The sequence below is a fragment of the Octopus bimaculoides genome, chromosome 1 (assembly GCF_001194135.2).
Source record: "Octopus bimaculoides isolate UCB-OBI-ISO-001 chromosome 1, ASM119413v2, whole genome shotgun sequence".
Lineage (NCBI taxonomy): Eukaryota > Metazoa > Mollusca > Cephalopoda > Octopoda > Octopodidae > Octopus > Octopus bimaculoides.
In genome coordinates, this window is record NC_068981.1 from 36,832,099 (window position 1) to 36,852,442 (window position 20,344).

Sequence of the window (20,344 nt, forward strand, 5' to 3'; positions counted from 1 at the left end):
GTTCAGGGGCACCGGCAACGATCTCGCTCGAAGAAATTTCATGTGTCACCAGCACAAGAGCCAGTCCAGGGGCACTGGCAATGATCTCGCTCGAAAAACCTCATGTGTCACCCACACAAGAGCCAGCCCAGGGGCACCGGCAACGATCCCACTCGGAAGATTTCATGTGTCGCCCGCACATGAGCCAATCCAGGGGCACTGGCAACGATCCCGCTCGAAAGACTTCATGTGTCGCCCGTACATGAGCCAGTCCAGGGGCACTGGCAACGATCCCATCCCGCTCAAGGCATTTCATGTGTCAGAATAGATATAAACTTCCAGTCATATAAGTCTGCTATGTGGTTTTGGATTCCTCTTATGGTTAATTTCAGTTCACCTAGAATAGAAAATATAAACCTCACACACCATTTTACCTTTTACTACAAATCTCAGACCTTACAGCAATAAATAAATGTTATCAGTGTAGATAATGTAATGTAAGCTAGTGCAGACTTTAGAGCTTATTCAAATGTCTATGCTGAAGCTCCTGCATCTATATGACCTTATATGTCTTTCATCCCTTTGTAAAAAAGGGATGATAAATAAGTGCTTATAAAATACTGAGTTGGTTCAATTGAATATGCATTATATCCACTTTAAAATAAATGTTCTAAAGTTTCAGAAATGAGTAGCCTTGAATAAAAATTTTTGAAATGAAATCAAAATTAACCAAGACTGATGCTGCTTATATATTGGCATAGTAGTGATGCTGTGTAGGTGGCATTGTGGTGGCAATGCTTTGGAAACGATATTGTAAAGGTGATGTGAGGCACTACTTGTATAGTGGATGTGGATGTGATGTTTTGAGACTGGTGCTGTATAGTCAATGTTATGGCAGTGCTAATATGGTGGTGATGTTGTGCAAGGGACGTTGTAAATGGACGGTTATACTGTTAATGTTTTTGTATGGAAGTAGATTTAATGTAGCAATGATGATATATCAATTATTTTGTGGATTCTGATACCTTAATAATAATAATAATAATAATAATAATTAATTCGTTTTATTGGCCACAAGGGCTAATATCAATTAAAGACATATAAGGACAAAGACAGGACGAAGGTTACAAAAGGTTTTGTCCGAAAAGGTAGGAAAGTTCGTCTAAACAGAGGAAGAAAACGGAGAAGGATATAATAATAATAATAATAATAATAATAATAATAATAATAATAACAATAATAATAATAAGAAGAAGAAGAAACTAAACTAAATGCGAAAGAAATAGACAGAGAAAAATCCCAGCAATTGTTGAGAAGCTCAGGACTCAAAGTAGAGACTGAAGGATTTTTAATTGCTGCACAAGACTAAAGCCTCCCCACCAGAAATTACCAAACACATATAATGAAAAGAAACATAACAAGTAACTGCAGAATATGTAGAGATGGACAAAAAACAATAAATCATATTATCTCTGGCTGCCCAGTCCTGGCTAAGAAAGAATATATTCACAGACACGACAGAGCTGGGACCTACATACACTGGAAGCTATGCCAACACTATAGAATAACAACAGAAAAAAGATGGTATAGCCAGAAAAGGTCACAGAAAACGAGAAAGCAACCATATTCTGGGATATGCCAATACACACAAATAGAGAAATTAAGGCCAATAGGCCAGATATAGTTGTCAGAGATCATGAAAAAAAAATGTTTTCTAATTGATTTTTTCCTGTAATTTACTTTGTCCTTCAGTTTTAAAAGATGACCAATCCAATGAGATCAAAACTTATGTGCTGCATCTAAGGAAAGTTTTTTGAGACTTGTTGAGTTGCAAGAAAATCAACAGTAGAGCTATCCTTGCAGAATTGATCAGTGCTGGTTATTGCTCAATAAGGATTTCTGGAGAGTGATATAGAAGACTATACTCCAAAGAAGTACATTGAAGTCAAGGATATATTGGAAATGCTCAAACATTCAGTATTTAGGCATTCTTCCTTGCTCTTATATTCTGGATCAAAGTAGCACACAAAGCTTTATTTACAGAAAAATAGTCTAGATAGGATAATGGCATCTCATTTAATCACCTTTTAAAAGAATTATATGAAGAATATGCAAAATAATATGAATATCACTTCAAACAGATTGGAAATAAAGCAAGTGAGATGAACTGAGATGTGATATTAATACAGAAAACAAGTAGCAAGGGAATTTAAATGAAAAATTTCTATGAAGGAATTTTAGATGCTCTTAAAATACTCCTGATTGAATCCAACTTAATGTTCTTTGATTCTGTTATAATGCAGGTAAAAGATTTGAGCATCTTAAAAAGGTGACTTCCAAATTTATTCCTCTAAATCTCAAGCATTTTGACAATGTTAATAATGTAAAAAACAAACTATTTTTAACAGACATATACTCAGATGCTACCCATAGTCAACCTGATATCATGCAAGATTTTTGTTCACTCAAAGACATATACAAACGATAATGATTACTAGCAGTAAGACACATTAAAGTTCAAGAAACTGATGTTAATATACTTAAATTTATGATGACTAATGATGATAAAAGTTCCATTTATTGCAATCAGTTCACATTGCATCACATTTTTCTGACCTTACCAATAACTACTTGCAGTTGTGAAATGATCCTTTAATTAGCTAAAATGCATAAATGTTTAGATGGGAGTATATTTTCCAGTTTAACCACCTTTCTCTCATGCTCTAATCATCCATACTGCTTCTATTCATGCCTCTTTTGCTCACATCAATATCATTCTCATTTCTTTAACGATCTCTCAAGTTTTCTCTCTCACTGTACCTGGTTGCTTATGCTTGCATGAAAAGTGGGTGTATAATGATGATCTCACACACACACACACATACACATGCATGCATGCACACACACACACACACAATCCATTAATATGTACATATATATATATATTGATGTATGTGTGTGTGTATATACATACATATGTATGTACATACATATGTACATATATACATACAGACATTACACACACACACATTTTTTATGCATGTACACATGTAGATGTATATATGAGGTTCTGTGTGGTTTTGGTTTGTGTATGCATGTTTATCTGCTTGTGTCTACATTTATTAATATGTTAGGATTTAAAATTTCATATCTTCATTACAAGAGTTTGAAGATAGCTGAAGGCACTCATGAAATGATTGCCCTCCGGTGTAAAAATTTAAATGTTAATAAATATATATAAACTTTATCTTATGTATTACCAAATCAACAATTCTCTTACACACACATGCACACACACACACTCTCACACACATTCTCACACATGCACACACACACACAAATACACACACACAAACAACACACACAAACACACACACACAAACACACACACGTACACACACTCACACACACAAACACACACGCTCTCACTCTCACACACACATGCACACACACTCACACATACACACAAACACACACACACACACACACACATTCATCATCGTTTTAATATTCACTTTTCAATGCTGGCCTGGGTCAAGCAAACTTTGAAACTTTGTTAAGATAATTTTTCCATGCCTAGGCAAGCTTTCACAAAAGATCGCAAACAAATGACAACTTGTATGATGGTAATTATTGTTTACTATTAGTGTGCTTAGGTCAGGGCAAAGGAGATATGCAGACACACACACACACACACACAAACATATGCATGCACACACACACATGCACATGCACGCACGCACACGCACGCACGCGCACACACACACACACACACAAACACACACACACACACACACACACTCACTCACCCAGTAAAGCAGAAAAGAAAAGTCAAATAGTTTGGTAAGACTTGACAAAGATACTTAATTTGTATAATAAACGGTTTAGATAGTCTCCAACTGTAGTTTCTAGAATATTCCAGCTATTGGAATACCGTTCGAGTGAGGATTCCATAAGCTGAGTATGCAGTTATCAGGGAAAGATTGGTTAAATACATATAATTGTGGAAGAATATTCTTCATTAATGATAATTATTATGGTTCCTTATATCTCGAAAGGGAGGAGAAATCCGGTTAAAATGGATTTTCATTAGGCAAATCTATGAACAGAAAGAATGATTTGGTAGTAACCTATGGCAAGGTAAATGGATTCTAGCAGTTCCAGAGTTGGATACCATTGTCTGTTAAATTTGTGAACAAAACATTTCTGTACGAAATTCTACTGGCAATAAACATGTGTGTGGTTGAGTTATCCTGCTTAGATCAGTTCTGTTTGCATCTAAAATGGTTCAGCATGTAATCAACTGCTTTTCTCTAGTTAGTAAATGGGGAATTCCATGCTTCAACACGAACTTCTTCTGATGATAACACTGACTAATCATCTCTTTCTTTGGAGTTTAAGAAGATCTCCGAATCAAGTAAGTTTTTCAGGATTCTTACTCTTCTGGCTAGGCAAAGCTTACATAGTTTACTCCCATTTCTTATAGGAGCTTCCATTTAATTACGTATGGTGGACTCTCTTCTTTTAAATGGCATACATAATGAAGACAATGTTCGAGTGGACCCTCTGTACATCTGATATATTTCTGTATCTGTGTTCTTGTGCTGCTGGTGTTACAACAGCTGTTGTTGCTCTTGTTACCACTGACATTCCTGTTGTCACTGTTGGATTCGTTGCTGCTGCCATTGTTGGTGTTATTGCTGGATGTGATGCTGGTGCCGTAGTTGCTACCATCACAGCCGTTGTTGCTGCTACTATCAGATGCATTGTTGATGCTGTTGTTGATGCTGTAGCTATCACTATTTCCACCATTGCTGCCACTACTGCTGCCACTACTGCTGCCACTACTGCTGCTACTACTGCTGATGCACTGCTGGTGTTGCTGCCATCACCACTGCTGCTACTGCAATTACTGTTGCTGTTGTTAACAAAGACTGTTCTTAGTACTATTATTGTTGCTGCTATCAACGCTGCCGCTGCTGCTGCCACTACTGGACACTGCTTCAGCCTCATAAACTACATCATATCCCTCCACCACCACTGGGCACTCATTGCTACCTCTGTGTGGGGTTTAGGGGTGTTGACATTGAGTAAGAAGGGTGGGGCAAAACAAATGACTTTACAGTGGTTCTTTCTTTTGTGGGTGTTAGGACCCAGCACATAGAAGATGTGGTCCTTAAACACACTGGATGCCAAAGCCTCATTATAATAAGAGCTTATAGTGTCGAAAATTTCTTTGCCAGAAACCAGGTCTGAAATCCTGTTACTAACACCTTTCACTAAGTTCTTGAACATGATAGGTGGGTGACAGGAGATTGTGTTACTGTTCTATTTGGTTTGTGGTGGGACCTGTTTGTACAGGTACCCAGGTCCAGCATCACATTTGGAGCTGTGGGATGGTGCCAAGTTCTGTTGAAAGCTCCAAGGTGTGCCGTGAAAGGGCTCATTCACCCATAGAAGCAGTTCAGTTTCCAGAATATCACTAATGTATTGCTGGGTCTTAATTTTAATACCTGAGGGCACACAAACGAGGAGAGACCTTCCAGTGTCTCTCACAGCTGCCTAAATCATAACAGACTGTGGATTTTGATGTCAATTTACGAGTCTACCCTCGACAGAACCAAAGTCGGTCATCTGGTGGTTTACTGTCTGTTCGATGTCAAATTTCTTTTTATCAGTGAACACCAGGTTGGGCAGTGTACCTTCAGCAATCTGATGCAGGATAAGACAACTTCACTCCAGTTTCATGGCCTTGTAGACTTGTGTGAGCTCATCTCAGTAGTAGGGATGGGTCCTGAGATCTTTCTTCAGCACTCTATACATTGATGTTCAGCTGATTTTAGTTGTGACAGCCAGTTTTCTGACAGAGTGACAAAGATTTCACCATATCTTTCTTCTGGTACCTTTGATACGCTGAGGGGTCCACATACTTCTTTTTTGGCCACATCCAGATTGATCAGCAGTGAAACCAGTCTCTTGAAACTTCTTGGCAATTTTCCAGACTGTTGTTCAGTTTTAATTTTAAGCTTTTTTGTTATAACTGTATTACTTTTGCTTCCTTTGTGGAGGGCTATGATTGTATTTCAGTCTGTAGCCATTATCTACTTCAGAAATCTGAATTTATTTAGTCTGAAACAAAATGAAGACACAGTAAGCTTTTATAGTGTTATATAAGTTTCATATTGATAGTTACTAAAGCCCTAAACCTCAGTTGCCTTAATTTCAGGATACCTTGTATATATTATAGATATATATATTCCTACTTACACATGTGTGTGTGTGCATATGTGTCTTCATGTTTTTTTACTCACTGTTTGATCACTGGTGTTGGTCTGTTTATGACTCAGTGACTTAGCAGCTTGGTAAATGTGACATATAGAATAAGTTCCACTAAGCCTGAAAAGAGCCATTATCTAGCATGACCATTGTCTAATGACTGAAACAAGTAGTGGAAGAATTCACAAAATGATTCACAAAAATTTGGATGGAAAAATATGTCACGGTGACAAGATGCTGTAGTGAAATATGATAGATTGAATTTATGAAATCCACCTTGTTTCAGCTCAGTCAGTTTGTACTTACATGGAAAGAATATTGCTAGCAGACCTTTTGGGAAAACAACGTTCATAAAACATAAATAGTGTTAATAAAAGGAACAGGAAAGGAAGCTGAAGAAAAACATTATTTATTTAAAGGGATGAAATCATTTTTCTGTAAGTTCTTAAACTAAGATGAAGCTGTTTGCTGCTAAGACTCTTCCAACCAATTACTCTCCATAGATAAACTTTAATAATTTTATATTTAACAATGGTATTCCCAAATGTAGCTAAAAATTTTAGAATGAACAACAATGCTAGAACATTCACACACAAATACACTCTCACACACACACATGCATATATTATATATGTGTAAGTGTTTGTGTGCATATACACATACGTGTATATATGTGAAAGTATAAATGTGTGTTTATGTGTGTGTAAATATATTATTCACATGCGTGTATGTATATATATATGCGTGTCTGTGTGTGAGTATGTATGTATGTATATATATATATATATATATATATATAAACATATACATACATATATATACATATATATATAAATGTATGCATATGTATGTGTACTCACATACATACATATATACAGTTATGGATATATATATATATGTATGCATACATATTATATACCCACATATACATATATATATACTTCTGTGTATGCATTTCTGAATATATGTAATAATATGTTTATATATATATATATATATCTCAGTGTTTGAATGTCTTGCTTATATATATATATATATATATATATATATATATATATATATATATATGTATGTATGTATGTATGTATGTATGTATGTATATGTCTATTCATTCAAAGCCTTTTCTTTTTTTTTTTGTACATCATATTGGCGAAAATTTAGAAGAATTAAGCCAAGCCATCATTTCTATGATAACTGACTATTTATTCCCAGAAGGCACATTCAGATGAATATTTATGTTATGTGTCAGATTGTAAATCAAATGTTTTCTTGTTATTTCTTTTCCATTTTTTTCAATAACAACTTATTAGTATTCATAGATTCTTCCAACTGTATCAGAATTCTCAGGGGATAGTGTAAGAATTTATGAGATCATTTGTGCAGATATGTTCCATTTCATCAAGAAATTTGATAACAACCTCTGTGGAAACTTTCCACTTTTATGTTTAATTATAATTCCCACCAAATTTGAAAGAAAAATGCCATTGATGTAATTCAAAGAAGATAGAAGACAAAATCAAAAGGAAATATAAATGAACTTCATATGAAATATATAAAATATTATGTTTCAGGGAATAAACAGATGAAAATGGTAAAAGGTTGCAGTTGAAAATTTACTGCTATAACAGCAACAATATCGGGGCAACAGGTAGAATAATCTGGAATAAATCTTGTTTCTTGAACAAGCTATTTATTTTAGATTACTAAAAATGCTTGTCAGAGAAAATTTAAAAAAGCTCTTCCTTCACAGTATGATATCAAATTATTTTAGATATGAAACATCAAGAAAATTTCACATATTTCAGTTTTTTTACCTTTGATATTCATAAATGCATGACTATATCGCTGTTTTGTTTACTTACTTATTTTCTCAACATGATTCATTATTTTCACTCATTTCTATATTTAGATTTTCTTATTCTATCATTCCACACATCTGAACCTTTTACAATTATTTCTCTTAATAGTTCAACATTTCTTAATTCATTTCTATATTGTCCTTGATGTCTTCAAAGCTAAAAACACTCCTTGGCCCTCCTACTCATCTCTAATTGAAGCTGTCAATGCAGGAATTGAAACTTTTGTAATCCTTAGCTTTTTACATCAACTAACTTTATTCTCTCCTCACCTTCCTGACCAGCACAAACACACTTCAAACACTCATAATTTCTTTAAGAACCAATTTCTATCAAATCATCACTATCGCTGCTCCTGTTAACTTGTGTGACTACTACTTTATTATGATTATTCACCATACATGCATAACCTACACTACATTTCTTACATCCTATGATACTTGAAGTCAGCTGAATGATTATAACTCTACTAATTCTAGGTTTGCTATCCCTGATAACACATGCTTCTTGACCAATCAGAAACATTTCAGTTGGCAACTGAAATCATCCCCTCAATCATGTCATAATACATTCCACTTAATAAAAACTGATAGCCTAGACTCATATAGCTCACTGTTATCTGTACTACATCAGTTTAGGTATATCAGATAAATTACAATACTTAGAAAATACAACCACGCAGCCTGAATGTTCTCCAATTGCTCAAACTGCAATAAATTCTATTTTGTCCATTGACAAAGACTATCAACTAAATTCGTTGAATCCTCCTTTCTTCCATGCTCTACTGTAAAGAAAGCCTCCACATTTGTTGCCCACTTTGCATCCAATGATATACTGCACGCACTAGGAAAATCTCCCCCAAACTATCTTCTTCTACTTCACTGGGCTTACTACTATGCATTTATACAATGTAATTATGAAAGTATCCTCAGTTACTTCAAACCATCAAACCCACCTGTCCTGACCAATGTTCATTCCATTTATCTGAATCAATACCTCTCAAACGTTGTCCTTGTCCTCTCTCTTCAGGTATATACTCTGATCTTTGGAAATAAACTACAGTGTGTCTCTTTTCCAAGAAGTGTAATCTCTCTGATGCTTCATGAATTGTTTTATCCAGCATCTTAAAAGTGATGGAGATAGCCATAAACAACAAATTTCTCCCAACTCTCTCTCCTTTAATGATTATGTATACTTCTTTCTTAAAGCCATATCTACTGGAAACCCACACTACTACGTTTCTCAATGGACTATCACCTTTGAGAAATTCAATGAAAATTCTGCTGATACTTATGGGCTCCATTCATTTCTCCTCTATTGCAGTTGTCTCTCAGCTTGCACCATTGTAGTAAGAGAGTTGTAGCTAGCCTACATTCTGTCATCTCTAGTGTACCCTAGAGTTCAGTTTTGTCACTGACACTCTTTTTCAAAAAACCTACTTGTTATCAACTCCAGCAAAACTAAATTCTAATCTTCACCCTGCCCCCTAATCTTCCTTAGCTATGCATCATTCACATTTAACCATATGGAATATCTATGAGTAAAAATCTGCAATATCCATGAGTAGAAATCACAAAAGCATCCTCCAATGGGTCCATGCCAAATTTTTATTTTTTTTAGCACTACAAAGATAAAATCATAATGCATATCAAGAAACATTATGGTTCCTCCACCAAATGAACATTAAAAGCGAGTGAGTAGAATTCTCAGGTTCACAATAAATGTTAGATTCCACTAGCAGGAAAGCCCTCCTGGCAGACACACATCTTCATCACAACTAAAACAGTATTACAAAAATAGCTTTCTCTTTAGAGCTAGAAAATACTTCAGACTCCAATTATATATTCTCTACAAATCTCAGATGAGACCTACAATAGACCTAATGCTGCTGCTACTGAATAGAATGACATGTTAGACCACTTCCAAAGAAAGAAAAAAAGAAAACCACTTGACTGATTGTATTAAGTCATTCACTAACACACATTCTAGTCTCTGGCCTATAGACATGGATGGCAATAGAAAAGGTATCCAACTGCAAAAAACAGTTGCTTCAAGGAATAATCCATTCTTTTCATTGAAATATACAAAGGTAGATGTAAGTCAATAAAATAGATCTACCTTTCAGTATCTTTCTCTATACATCATATGTGTCATTGAAGTACTTAATGATAACCTTGTATATCCTGAGTTTAAATCCTAATGCATTTAACCTTGCTTTTTCTCATCATGGGGTTGATAAAATAAGTAGTTGTCAAATTCTGGGATTCACATAATCAAAATTATTCTTCTGACGACTGTATGGCCTAATACCCAGGTTAGTACTTATAATTACAGAGAATTCAACATAACTCAATATTTTCCAAGATATTATGAATGATAATAACAGAAGAACCTCCAGTTTATGACTACTGAACACAACAGAAATATTTCTGAAAAAACAGAAGAAAAATATGTCCTATAAATCCTTACTTGGTTATTAGATGATGACAAGAAGCATCGCTTTCATATAATGTTTTAAGGGCAAGTCAGGCACTTATTTCTTTTTTTCCATGTTTCTGACAAAAGCCACAAACTACAGGTATTAGTAGAGTGAAATGATATGCCCCAATCAAGAATCTATGTTGTAGAATCGGTTCTTCAAGATTTCATGAAATGTTACACAAATAAGTTACACCTATTTAATTCCTTTTCACAGAAGAAACTACAACCTAATTATGAGTCATCATCCATCTAATATGTATGTATACAAGCTAAGGAAGTAAAGAGTTAATAGTTGCATTATCAATGGTGAGATGAAAGCTTCTTTTCCATTAAATATTATCTGAATCTAGTTGTGTTGAACTGATGCTGATCCTTCATGAGAGCAAATTCTACTTCACTTCAAGTGTTAATGCCACTAGGAAGTTATAGCTTCTAATTTCATCTCTTCTTGATATAAAGCCTATAAATTAAACCAAAACCTTTGAGAGGTTGGATAAACTGCATAAAGGAGAACAGCCCAACAATGAGGCAGGCTTGCCAATTACAAACTTCATTACTTGTAAAGTTTAATTTTGAATCAGTATTTTAGTTACCTCTTATGTCCAAGCAGCTTGGCTATAAAGTAAGTAATATATATCTTTTGATATGTAATTAGCTTTCTAGACTATGAGGAAAAGAGAAATAAGAGATGAAATGTTTCATGCCTTAACTAAGAACATTATTATTTGTACGGTTGAACTTAACTAACCACTATTAGAAATTGAACTTATGTGTGGATCTCATTCCCTGAAGGTTTGCTGCTGTTCTACTTTTCAAAAGTAGGACCACTGGTACCAAATTTACCAGTCATGAAGAAAAATATAGCTATGTTTGTAGACATTAGAGAATATGTTTTCCATTCAGTAGACATTTAATCAGTGAAGTCACCTGAGTATTCAAAACACCAGGTTAGTGTTTATGAAAGCCAACAGAAAATGACTGTCCTGATTACTTTATTAACTGATGTATTGATGCATACTGTATCCAATTTATGTAAAAGTTCAGCATTCTTTATTAGTCCATTTGATTCAAAAGGCAAAACCAAGAAACAAAGGAAAAGGAAGAAAATCTTATTCTGTTACAGGTCACACTAATCACCCTATGTTGCAAAGATTTTTATTACACTACCAGATATAGAAAGGAGAACTATCTGGAAATTAATCTTTTCTTCTCTCTGGCTTGGATTAAATGCCAACGTTTTCGATATGAAATTCTCTATGCTTCTAACTCTATTGAACTTTTATTTGATTATGGTTTAGCCAAATGTTTATCTCTGGTAGTGTTTTTCATATTCATATATTCTCTGATGCTGTTTGTTTGCTAGAGATAGTTTGAAGCTCTTGAATTATTAGTTATTTGTAAGCTGAACAATCAAATCAAATGTTACAAACAGTAACAACAACTAAACAGACGTCACAAAAACAACTGTATCAATGTTAGCAACCACAAAAAGCACATACACAGACCATGACAAAACATACGACATTTAATCATTTGTAAATAATACCATAGCTTTATAGATTGACCCATTCTTAAACGTGGCTTCCTCTTTTATCCCAATAATTTCTAACTTACTGGAAATATTTAAATCGATATGGTGTGAGCTCAAGGAACAGAAATACTCTACATATCTATAATTCTATTATGAAGTGTTTTTTTCATAAAAAAATATATTTACAGTATGATAAATTTATTATGAAGCAAGACTTGTTCAACTGAAATATTTTTGTATGTGAAATATAAACTTGGTCATTGAATAAAAAGGTTTATATTTAACCAATGTCAGTATACAGTTTATAAATTCTTACAATCTTTACTTTTAGATGTATAAGTTTAATAAACACATACGTGCAGGTAAGACTGTAATGGTTAAGAATTTGTTTCCCAACTTCATGGTTCTGGGTTCAATACCATTGTGTTGGACAATTGTCTTCTATTATAGTATGGGCTGACTAAAGCTTTGTAAATGAATTTGGTAGATGAAAACTGCAGGAAGCTCATTGTGTGCATGTGAGTGTGTGTGTGTGTCTGTGAGTGTGTGTGTATGTTTATGTCTCCTTGTCTTGACATCACATGATAGTTGTAAATGTGTGCTATTGTCATAGAAACAGTCATTCATATCCATTATTCTGTGGAAACATGTCTGACCATGGGGAATTATTACCTTTCTCAGAGTCAGGTGAGGTTGGAAACAAGAAGGGCATCAATCTGATAAAATCTGCCTCAACAAACTCTACCCAACCCATGCAAATATAGTAACATGGACATTAAATTGATGGTGCTTATGATGATGATGATATTGTTTTTGATTTATAGTAAAGAGGAACAGAATATTGTGATATTTGTATCTTTCCCCAAAGAATCTAATGGTGTAAATGAAAGGAAATGGCAACAGAAAGATTATTTCGATAACTTTCTTCAGCTTTACTGTGATTTAACACATCAATGTAAAGCTTACATAAATAACCATAAAAACAAGAAACAACTGTTCAATGACTAAAACATATCTAAAAACATTGAAGCATACAGCAAGTATTGTCTATGTACTCTTCAAATGATTTTTTATCTCTAATATTTCTCCGTCTCTTTATTTCCCTCTCTCTACTGTGATTACTCCCTAATTGTCAGTCTTACATAACCACATCTGTTCCACACATATTTCACCTATTTCGAAGCATGTGTTTATATTGTAGTCTATAGCTGATAGTATACTCAACACCAGTTAAAATTTGAAGAATGAGGTGATGGGTGAAAGAATATAACAGTAAGAACCAAGTTGATAAGGTATAAAATACATGGCATTAACATCCTTAAATCATACATCCAAAGAGTGAGTAGGAGAGCTACCTATGAATGCCTAAAAATGTAAAAAGCTTAATAGTTAAGTGGATGTTAGCATTATTGATGACAATAAATTTTAATTAAAATTAAAAAATTAGTGATGAAAACAATCATTATCTAAATGACTAATACTGAGAAAAAAAAAGTGAAAGGGGAGACAACCTTGAAATTTTCACTAACTGGGAAAATTACTCAACTATGGAATTCAGTAGAGTTTGTTTAATCTTTAGCAGTACAATGACGACTCTAGACCTGTTTCTGTCTTATTAGAACTCATCCAAAAAGCTTAGTTTGACTGCTAGATCTCAGAATGACTATAAATGTATAGCTTTTAGTAAATAAACACTTAGTGATATATAATAATTTCAAAGACTGGCTGTAAAAAAAATTACCAAAAGTTTCATGCCTGCTACAGGAAACCTTAATAGTAGAGTAAGTTCTAGCATAAGTGGTGTAGTGAGCCATGCAATTTTTATTCGTTAAGATAATGGCTTTAGTGATGAAAGCAGTCGTTGTATATATCAGGAGTTGTCATACTTTTCTGTTGGTGGGCCATTGTGGATACTTTTAAAAACTTAAACTTTGTGAGCTAAAATGATTAAAAAATGAAATTATAATCATCTAAATCTACAAAAACAGGTTTTCTTTTGCTTATCTACTGTAAAACAAATGAAAAGTGAAATTTTCATTAAGGTTTCATAAATCTGCACGAACTATTAATTAACGAGAATTATGAAATCTTTAGGGTGGGGGACAAAATTTTGTAAAATTGTGGTGCAAATTCTGTGGTTCCTGTACTCAAAACTGAAAGTGCTAATCCATTAACAGATTTGATATACTGCATCTTTGAAAATGTTTATTGCTTTCCACATAAATGAGCTGTACCAAACTTTGAAACCAATGCCCAAGTAAAAAATTTGAAAGACCCATATCCCTCGGATGGAAAGCATTTACAAAGTAAACATTTTCTCTTTTGTATGTGTCTTTTAACATGTCATTTGACTGCAAAGGAATGACTTCCTGTTGAAGATCTGACGGAAGTTCCATGATAATGTAGTCAAATGGATTTTGCAAGATTTTTAATGCTTTGGCATTTTCATTGGGACCTGGAAAATGCAGATGAAATGACAGGAGACTAGTGAGAATGTCTTGAACGAATTCAAAAGGAAATGGAGAGAATTTGTTTCTTTGTTGCATTTTCACAACAGGGAAAGTGGTTGAATTTAGTTATCATTAACTGGTTGTGAAAAAGAACCAATTTATGTTGGAAAGCTTTCACTGAAGAGATGTCACACACAAGCTCACAATTGTATTGAAATCTCAAACTGGACTTGTTAAGATGCATCATTAAGTCAGCTGAGAATGCCAATTTCCACTATCATTCACCATTTGCAAGTTGCAGTGGAGCACAATTTTCTCATTAAAATGTGTCAATCTCCATCCAAAGTCCAAATATTGTGAAATAATTTGCCAATGCTAAGTTATCGTAAAGTAATATGGTATAGTGAATCACTATTTTCAGCTTCTATTTCTTCCGCAAATGCTCGAAATTGACAAGGATTGAGAACCTACAATCTAATAAAATTCATTGTTAATATGACTGGCTTTATGACATGTGACAAATCTAAATATTTTCTCTGCCGGAACCTGCTGGTGAATGATGCACTGAAACACTAAAGGCTTTGAGCATTCAATACTGTCACAAGCCTTGTTGAATTTGTCCAACAAATCGTTTTCCCACATATTTTGTGATACATTTTAGGCATTTTCAAAGCAGATTGTACATAGTCGATGTTTTTTTTCCCCACTTCTCCAAAAAAATCTTTGTCTAAGCATATTTTTTGCTGAAGCAAATTCTTCTATCACTTCAAAGTTAGTATTAATTCCCTAAATGAACAACAGCAACATCAAATTGTCACACTGCCGTTGATTCGTCAAATATCAGAGAAAAACCACTAAAATATCTTGTGGTGTATTGTTTGATTGACACAAGATATTGTCTGTGTCTTTGACTCTTTGTTATTATCTTTGCGAAAAGATTAATATTATTCAAAAAATCGATCTTTTTTTTTTTTTGAACATACTTCTTCCACTTAATTTACCTCATAAAAATAGTTTACTTTTTTTCGCAAATGAGTTATTATCAAACTTGGTTTAGTTCAGTTTCACTAATTGCATTTATCCTAGGACAGTAGTTCCAAAATGTTTGCAGGCTGTTGTCTCCTTGGCACCCAGGCCAAATTCCTAGCGCCCCCTCACCCTCCCCACCACAAATGTAGACCACTTTCTGTAGCAAATTCAAAGCAACTGTATTTCAAAAATAAAACTTAAACCAAATTAACCTATTAATATTTTTTTTTACATCTATCACCCCATTTTGGCCACCCCATTTTCAACCTACTTTTCTTCAATGCCACCCCTCTGGATCTTTCCACCGCCCCCAAGGGGATAGTACTGCTCACTTTGGGAACCACTGTCTTAGGAAAATAACTATTGTGATAAAATACACTGTTTCAAGCCTATATATTTCGTATGACATAGTTCTCCTGTTAGATGAGAATAGTGAGATGAATGTGTTGTTTAGTCATTCATCTATATATTATAATCCTTTTAGCACATCAATTGCCTCATTGCATATTTGAACAATACCTTTTGCAGTTACAAAATATTCCATTCTTCAATCTACTTCGAAGATGTCAGAGCCAACTTTTCACTACCAATTCCCATCATAATATATATATACATATATATATGCACGCATACGTATATATATTTAGAGTATTTAGGAAATTACTGGATACAGTTCTAATATTTAGAGAAAGATTTTTTCAAAAAGTTAAGATTAAGAAAAAACTTTTTAGAGAGTAGAATGGTACTAATCTCTTGGAAGGAATTTCACAAAATTGTGTGTAGGCTTTAATAAATGTCCCAGTGCTTTCAATTCTCAGCATTATCAAGCACGTGCAATATACAATAGCAATAGCACATGCTTGATAATGTTGAGAACTGAAAGTGCTTGCACATTTATTAAAGCTTACACACAATTTGTGAAATTCCTTCCTAAAGGTACCATTCTACTCTCTAAAAAGTTCTTTTCTTAATCTTAACTTTTTGAAAAAGGTCTTTCTCTAAATATGTATATATATATATGTGTGTGTGTGTGTGTGTGTGTGTGTGTGTGTGTATTTGTATGTATATCTATGTATATGTGTGTATATGTGTACTTAGGCATCACATGATTTTACAAAGGCTGCAAAATGGATAGGAATACATACAGAGAAATATAGCTGTAAGAAATGATGATGTATATTTTTGTATTTACAAAAGAAAATATTTTGATAGTTTGTTCTAGAAATTAGTATTATTTGCATACATGACATGAAGCAAAGTAACTGGGCAGTTTTGTTTCTCATTCAGTTTAAACCTATCTTAGCATTTACGACAGCCGAAAATGTGAATAAACAAACAGTTGAATCAGTTATATGTTGGTATTATCAATGTTATATGGTAGAAAATATAAGAACAGAAAGCTTCACAAATTGGCTGTACAAGTTTCTGATTAGAATGTCACCTGGTGGCGATTATGGAATAGCTGCACAAAAAATTAGTGAGATGATATATATGTCCACTCTGCTGAGTGGTTGGTGTTAGGAAGGGCATCCAACTGTAAAAATCCTGCCAAAACAGTCACAGAAGTCTGGTGCAGGCTTCTGCCTGGATGACTTTTCTGAAACCGTCTCACCGATGCTAGCATGGAAGGTGGACGTTAAACGATGATGATGATGATGTTTCTATGCATGTATGCGTGTATCTGCCTGTCTATCTATGCCTGTCAGGTGAATTACAGTAGGATTGCTCACCTTAAATAATCCTTACAACTCACTCTGGTTAGCCAGAACCTGGATTGTAACTGAGTGCTTGTACAATATCTGCTTGGATAATCTATCACTATCTACTCATCATCATCATCATCATCAACATATGTACTTACATACATACATACATATGTACATACATACATACATACATGCATACATATACATATATATATATATATATATATACATGTGCATACACATACATGCACATACACTATATATTATAGATATAAACATGACAGTTGTCTGCACAATACAAAGCTTGACCATCCCAATCTACATGATGTTCAGTTCTCATATGAAATCTTATGTGATTTTTAGACCAGATTAGCCCTTGGCATCGAATTCGAAAAGCGACACCTAAATAGCATCAACCTCCTCCTTTCTCCAGCAATGAAAGCTTACTCTGCATAAAAGTCCTACTATTTTCTCAAATCTATGAGTGAGTGCCTCAATTAATACCATCTTGGTCAGACTATTGTTATTTGATTTTTTATACAATAGGAGCAATGTCATTGGTTTTGATGCCATGTCATCGACAAGAGGGTAATTTTCCATTAATTCAATATTTGTGTTAACTTAGAGGGCATATGAAAGAGCTTTGAGAAATATCCTATATAACGTTTTTTGGATGGAAACAATATTAGTCAATATTGTCTGACTGTCTGCAGTTCTTACAGGTACTATTGAAGAAGATTGTGGGCCACATATATGGCTATAGAAGAAGACACTTACTCAAGGTATATTAGGTATATTATGAATGTGCCTGTGTATGTGTATATACAAACATATACATAGAGATAGATGTCTTCATATACAAATATATATTCTCGCAAAACTTCGTATGCTAAGAGAGGACAGTTTATATTGGGAGCAACTTTTAGTTGGACACATACATTTATATCTTTATACATAATAGACTTGTATTTTAGTTCTTGGTGTTGGCACTTAGGTAGTACATTATATGCGTAGTTTCGAAATTATTTCAGAAAATAATAAAGGATCATGAGCTACTTATTATACACCTGGTAGTTATATTTGTGTGACCCCTCAGAGACTATTATGTACTCCAGTATCCAACCTTTACACATGACTTCTAACATGTGCAGTATATCACAGGAGGAAATACAGCTCCTGGTTAGTGAGCCCCCTCGCAAGTGTTATAATTTTAACTCATAACATTTCTTGGCTACATAATGCATGCTAGGAAATACTTTGATTAATCATCCAATGTAGCAGATTTGAATTAAGTTGCAAATATATTTTGATAAAAGAATGTACACTTATGAGCAATCAGTAGTTTTTATATCTATGTGACCATATGTTCAAATAGTAATCTTGGAAAACCAGGTTAATTGGTACAAAAATCAAAAACCAGTAAACAATATATTAAAGTAAGACAGATTTGTTTGATATTTAACAGTGATGTTCACGGATTTGAATAAATTCATATGCAACAAAAAGGAAGAGAATTCTGTCGTTCCAGGAGAAAATAAGACTTTTTGTCAGACGAAGAGACAATCTTGAAACAATGGATTCCAATTCTTTTCACGGAATACATGACTTACATTATATATTCTTTGCCAACATATACCAGTTCAATTGAAGTCTTGATATTTAACATATAACTTTAATTAGCTCTTGGTGCCTGAATTTCAGAGGAGAAACTTCGAACCTAAGATGCTAAATCTTTCTTCATTTGAGAAATTCGGAAAACAAAGTAACATAAAGTTAGAGGTCACCAGAATTATGGAGTTGTAATGAACTCCAGTAAACTTCGGATACTAATCTAATTGGGAAATTCATAGTTTCCAATTTCTTCTCCTGTAGAAATTCCAGACAGTCCCCTACAAATTAGATCATTGAGTGAGTGGACACTCACTGATCTAATTTAGTCGATGTTATCAGTACAGGTCCAACAATCAAGATTATTTAGATAAAGAATAAAAAGAAGTTGAACATAGACACATTACTTCCTCTCGTATCACAGGAGAAGCGTATTTTTCTTGTCATTCAACCACCAGAACATAGTGTCATATTACTCTCTCTCTCTCTCTCTATCATATAAATATATAGATAGAGATATAATTTACACATATATGTCTATTATATATATACATACATGCATTCTCTCTGTCACCGTTTTCTCTCTGTGTTATATATATATATATATATATATATATATATATATATATATATATATATATATACTTATATTTTTGCGAAAAACTAATTTTCTACTAATTTATTTCGTTATGAAAATAATTATGTCATAGAGCGAGTGTTTACACAGGGGTGAGCGCATATAGTTGTAGTAATGAATTCCTGGATACTATTTATTCTTGTTATTCCGGCTTGGATTTCATAATATATAAATGTGGCAAATTTTTTTCTTTGATTAGACTACAGAAAAAAATATTTTAACATATAGATATTTAGACAATAGCTGTCAATCAATTATTATACTCTTGTCTGATATCGTGGTTTTAACATTTTTTCAAAATATAGAAAGTTCATTCATATCTGTAGAAAACTTTTCTGTAGAAATTTCTTCACCTTCTCAGCTATTTTCTTTCTAGCGATGATACTTATTTATTTTTTGTTTATTACTTTCATTTTATCTATGTTTTTACTGAGAATTATTTCCTTGTTGTTTTCACTTTGACCTAAATATGATGTGTGGATTTCCAAGTCTTATTTATATTTTACCTCAGATAAGACACACTATTTACTGAAACCCTTATAAACAAGTAGTGCTAATTCAGTAATAAAATTATATATATACATACATACATATATATATGGGAGAATTTATGAAAAAAAAAAACAACAGACGAGGACAGGTGGTGTAAACAACAAAAGGATGTATTAGTCTAACGCTCGGGAATAGAGAAAGTCTTTAACGTTTCGAGCTACGCTCTTCAAAAGAAAGAATACGGAGAAAACAAGGAGAAACACACGCGCTGACCAAAACATTCAATTTCTTTTCTCCGT